The following is a 6,404-nucleotide window of genomic DNA, read 5'->3' as shown; positions in this document are numbered from 1 at the left end:
TTTCTAATCACATTATAAGACAATCCTACCAAACTAGTGGCAAATACATATATTTTGTCAATTCTAAATGCATCAAATCCAAAGAAAGAGAAGAAAGAAAGTAATAAATAGTCTTAAATATGAGACTTGCAAGAGATATTGTAGTTAATTTAATGTAATAGAGAGCATCAAAAGTCAAAAAATAGATGGAAAAAGTGTGACTCTTTATGCCTTATTCCTTTTCATATAATTGCTCATTTAAATGTTAAACCTAACCTACTTATTTATATTTGAGTTGACGTGAGTAAAATAAGGAGAGAGCATGATTGTTTTCCAGAGTCAAGGACCGTACGGTGATTGGGAAAAAGAAGAGAAATAGGAGGTAATTTATAATTAATACTAATTATGTTTTAATACATAATAATTGTTTTGATAATATTTTAATTTTTTTTTTGTTGAAAAATCAATTTAAAATAATTGGGATTTTATATACAATGGGCTTCATTCATGAGAAGTGCAGGCTTTATATATATGGTAGCCACTTCTGTTATATGTCTTATAAATAATTAATTAATGCAAAGCATGAGTCTACGTGCGACTCTTATGGCAAAATTCAAAGGGTTAACTACAATGATTGGCCCTCTCAACCTTTTCACTTATAAATAAAAATGCTTGGGATAATGATAACAACCTTCATATGGCGTTTACTTGAGTGTCATAATTTTTTTTCGCTCACTTTACTACTACATCGAAATAAAATTAATCATTTAAGTATCATTCCTAGCAAATCATCCTACATGGATTTTTTTATTATTAATTTTACATTTCGATTTGGATTGTTTTTTTATTTAATTGAGCCACATTAGCACCAACGATGCCATATAGGACAACTGACGTTCACGTTAGAATTTCTGATAAGACAAATTGCCAATGACAACTTAAGTGATTGATTTTTTAAATTTATAATAAGCAAATGAATGAAAAAATAGTTGTGGTACTCAACCAAGCATCGTATAAAGATTATGACATTTTTTGGGTGTACTTATCCCTTAAATTTGATAACCTCCTACTTCGAACTTGACTTTTATGTATGTACGGGAAGGCACCACTTAGAGAAATTTTATCGGCAGGCCTCACCCCCATTTTGTGGAGGTTGATGAAGGAAATCCATATTTTAGTTGATTTTTTGTTGTTATTTTTGAAATAAATTTAATGGGCTTAATCGCAGTTCACATGTCTTCGGGTGTGAAAACTTTTCATACTTTCATACGGTTTGATTTCCGCCTTTCATACGTTATGAATACCAAAGGTGGAAAATATTTTATTGCCTTTTCGAATAGTTATGGGCTCCACTCTGAGTAGGTTTTTTTGGGTCGGTACTCTGTCTGAATAGGGTTTGCCTTATCCTTCCTTTGTCAAAATTCAAACCCTTGTCTTGGCAATGACTTCATCTTCTTTTATTAATAAAAAAATTATGGCACCGTTCTTACGGTACTAGTGAACTAGGAAGTTTGAAACTAGAAGCAAGTAGGCTACGTTTGGTGTGGAATTCAACTCTGTCCAGTGTTTAGAGTAACGCCAAATTCTTGCCGATAGGATTGGCGTCCAAGTACGAAGCCTGGACCGACAAAAAAAAAAGAGTACGAAGCCTGGAATCAAGGAGATGCAGTTGTAACTGCATTTAGAGCATTTATTGCTTGTTTGCAATTGCGTTTAATAGGCTATAAAGGTGGCGTGTAATCTTTAGAAATGGATCTATCATCAAGAATATATATTTCCGATATATCATTATCAGTTTGTTAAACTTAATGTGTTTTCAGTTTCCATCGTTTACAGGTTTTTACCTTTAAATTCACTGTCCTTCTTCTTCATTATCCCAATTGAAATCCCATTTGAAATCACCACCAAACTCATCTTACAAAAATCCAAAAATTAACGTTTTTATGAAAGATTTTTCACTATGTGGGTCAATGCCCATTTTTTGGTGAAACACATACTCATTGCCATGAAAAAAAACTTGACAAATTTCGCAATTTGATAACACCCAATAATGAAAAACCATGAGCATAGCTTTGCTAAGCTAAAATTACTGTGCGAAAATGTCTTCATGATATCAAAAAATACATCTGTGAAGAAGGAAAGCTGGATTTAGGGACGTGTCGCTGACGTCGTATTACAACCACCATAGCACTTGCTCATATGGAAATAAGGCACTCAAATGAACATTGTCAAGTGGTAGGGTGAATTTATTTTGGGGTGCACTATGCACTAGGTTGCCTTATGAAAAGAAGCTCTTATATTGATTTGAGAATAATAATGCAAAAGACAAGAACGTTGAATTTTTGTGTATATTTGATATATTGATCAAAAGTACATAAGCCCAATTATAAGCTTTATTGGATAATTCTTTAAGGAAACCAAAGACATTAAATCCGATTAACTATTGAATGCTCATAAAATATCTTAGAATTCCAATGAACCAATTAAGTTTAATCATTTTCTTTCTGATGCATTGTTGTCCTTATCAGAGTAGTTTGGATATAGTTGATGAGATTCAATTTCCAAAATGATGTTTATCTATCCAAGATTCCCCACTGTTGGGTCCCGTGGGAGTTCGGGAGATAGGAAGCAAGGACGGCCCGTCGGATAGAGCGGGACGATGATGATGTCCACTCTTGGCTCGATGGGCCCCTCTCAAGCAAGGAATAATGGCTACATTTCCGTCTAGGACCCAAAGTAGTAGGATTAATTCTCATAATAATAAAAGTGAAATATATTGAATTTTTTTTGCGAAAATTGTCGAATCCAAAAGAAAAAAAAACGTTCAATAGAAAGTTGATCGGTTAATTCAATGTTTATCTAACATATTCTGAAAATCTGTATCTCAAGTGGGAAAAGGGATAAAAAAAGGGTTTATTAGAGGAGACTTAATGTGAATTTAATAGATTCTTCATATGGATAATCGAGAAGTTTCATATGAGATAAAATAGAGTAAGCAAGTTTATTTTTAAAATTTTGATCTGGATAGGTTCCAAGATTATCCAGGGAAAAATAAGTTGTCAGGGACACGTGGCGAAAATATATCCATGCATTATATATTTTTTAAATTTCTACAAATTGTCAGGAAACTCGTTCTAGCATTCTTCCCTTCCATGGAAGACACCTTACGATATTTACGGCGCGATTCTTACGCATTCCGCAAACCCGCCAAACACGAGCAAGTTACCTCGAACTGGACTACAAAACAAGTGCTGTCGTAATTTCAGGATATTGTGGCATTGCTAGGCTCGGTACAATTTTCAATTTGTATAATTTCGTGCCTGTTCTTTTTTATTTTTATTTTTGCCAAATAGTCCTCTCCGTTCTCTTAGTCTGTCAAAATTGCAAACGAAGATGCTACGTGGACCGCCAACCAGGCGCCACGTCAGCCTTGCCTGCGCCGTTTGTGTTGACTGGGTTCAAATATTGGAAATTTCTTTCAAAAGAAAACCTCAAACGTTAAGAGAGAGAGAGAGAGTAAGAGGTGGCTCCGTTCAAGCACCGGCAAGGGCCACCAAGCGCTTGCCCGCCTTTGGCCAACCCCAGCACGGTGGTCACCACCTCCAATCAAAGCGGGGTCGACCAGTTCTGATGTGGCCTCATCGGGTCGGCAACCCTAAACATGCCATGGCTAGGGTCGTGCGACCTCAACTAGCCATCATCGTTGTTGGCATCACGTGACCTCAATCAAACTTTATCGAGGTCATGGTTGCCATGGTCAATTTTAGATTGTGGCTGTTGGGCCCTGCAAGTGGCGCCTGCACTTGCTGGGACAACTGTTTTATTTTCTCTTCTCTACAATTAAATATATGTATTATATTATATTTTAAAAAAATCATAAGCCACAAAGGATGCCACATTTTCGTCACGATACAATTTGATGACCACGTAGCCGCATCACCATTTCCCTTTGAGATGTGGGAAAAAAAAAAAACATATGGTTTACTGACCGCACTGGCCAAAGAAGTAATAATAAAAAAAATAGTCCAAACTTATTGTATTTTTTTAATGCCGAGGATCCATCCTAACTCATATTACGGGAGCACAGCACCAACTATACATCTAGAAAGATTGGCTAGCAACCCACCATCGGGTCCCCCTCTTAAATCACGAAACCACTCTGGGAGTCGAACCCTTGACCTGGATCCCAAATTCAGGGGGACGCCTCAACCAACGTAGCCATGCATTAGTGGGTAACTTATTGTGTCAATTCAATTCTAAATTTTTCAATTTGATCAAATTAATCTTAAATCTTTTGAGTATTTACCATTGTAGTATATTTAGATAATTTTTGCCAGAAATCATTAACGTGGACATTGACTATCTTATGTAACACGATCGATGTAGATGTAAACAATTTTTAAATTTTTTGTTTTCTTTCTTTTTTTCCTTCTTTAGCTAGTCATCGGGCCTCTATGATGGCCGGCAAGACTTGACAAAGGTCAAACCTCAATCGGTGAGCGAGTGCACCAAAGTTGGTCCTCGCTCGATTCGATAAGGATGAGCTTTGATGGCCATCGAGAAGGCCTAGTGACCAGCAGAAGGAGGAGGAAAAAAAATTAGAAGAAAAGAAAAGAAAAGAAAAAGAAAAAGAAAAATTATAAAAAAAAGTATTCATATTTGTGCCGATTGTGTCACATAAGAAAATTTGTGCTAATGACATTCACATAGCGATTTGGCCAAGATTGGTCGGGTAGACTATATTAACAAATTCTCAAAAGGTTTAGGACTAATTTGGTTGAAATGTTTAGAACTAAATTGATATCAGTGCAATTGATTTAATTTTTTTTTAATAGAATTGTCCCACCGGCAGGGACTAAATTTAAGAAGTTGAGAAAATACTGGCATTGGCTGTGACCATATCTCTATTATTCGGTGCTAGTGTGAGGTGTCATTCTAGTTTCGCATTTGAGATCATATCTCGATTCTATTATAAGCCAGTTATTCCCATTATAATTAATGGTTGACTTCCCCGTGATTAATGTAACTTAAAAGAGATTTCATCTGAAACAAAGGATTAGATCCACGTGATATCTGACTATTTAAAATTCATTATAGAACTATGATCACGATCATCCATATCTTCAGTCATATAAGTCTTCAATAACAAGTCATAGCTGTACTGATCTTTAAAGAATTAGAATATATAATTCATTATAGAACTATGATCACGATCATCCATGTCTTCATTCATATAAGTCTTCAATAACAAGTCATAGCTGTACTGATCTTTAAAGAATTAGAATTTATATATATAGAGAGAGAGAGAGAATGGTCAAACCGACCAAGGAAACGAAGAAGACAGTGAACTCATCCTCCGAATCGACCCGGTCATCAATATCACTTAAAAGTTAGGATGGGCTCGACAGCCAATGCGCCAAGCATACCTGTACAGAAGATGAAGCGTATCAAATGGATTTGATTTTGCACGCCGTTGCTCGTCTGGCCCTGCGTTCACGTTATCCATAGGGATGTTTTTTTATAAATTTTCCTATCAATTGTTGCAATAAGGACGAATAATTGCCATGTGTTGACTAGGTGGGATGGGATCGTGTCGGATAACGTTACAAATTTACTGAGCTGTCTGATGCATAATGATTGGGTGGCAGCTCTTATTGCCACTGAGAGAGTCCTTTGACTTTGCCTTACATTTAATAAATAGGACTACGCTAATTGCAGCAAAAGAAGACATTTTAAAAGGTAGATTGACTATTGTCAGGTTCGATTTGAATCTAGCAAACCCTTCATTTCCCATGTGCTTTCCAAGCGTCTCTTGTAATTATCCGCGCTTTCCGATCATTCTGACTGATGTGGTTAGTCACTTAAGTGTCCACAGCCTTCATTTCCAGTGCAAAACCTTTTATTTCCATGACCCGGAGGGAAATCACATGTACTTGTTGCTGGTCGATTGTCATGAGTCACAGCCCCTTGGGAATGTAACCGTGCACCCACCACCACACCTAAGCAACAAATGAAAGGTTCGAACTCGACACTCGTAGGTGGGATCAAAACAGCACCATCACTCATGTGTTACACTATTGGACTACGTGTAAAACATGAATTACAAACCTACGGGATTAGTTTAGTTGTTAAGGAGCAAACTTGTGCCTGGTTTACGCTGACAATACGGGTTTGATTCCCAAAGTCATCGGGTGCACATAAATTAGGCCAGTCATCCAGGTTTTTTTCTCATGGATAATGTAGCCTATGAGATAGTGGGGTACCTCACGGGCCCAATATGTTTTAGACGAATCTAGGAGAGACAGATGATGATGAAGAGACAACAACGACAGGGATTGTGTGTATTGGAGCTGAAGTTGCTATTGCACAGGGTAAATGAGAGAGGAGACAGACGAGGGTACGTACATTCTTGCGCGGGTGAAGAT

The sequence above is a fragment of the Eucalyptus grandis genome, chromosome 2, assembly GCF_016545825.1.
Source record: "Eucalyptus grandis isolate ANBG69807.140 chromosome 2, ASM1654582v1, whole genome shotgun sequence".
Classification (NCBI taxonomy): Eukaryota; Viridiplantae; Streptophyta; class Magnoliopsida; order Myrtales; family Myrtaceae; genus Eucalyptus; species Eucalyptus grandis.
The sequence above is the reverse complement of the archived record's forward strand: the minus strand, read 5'-3'. Positions refer to the sequence as shown.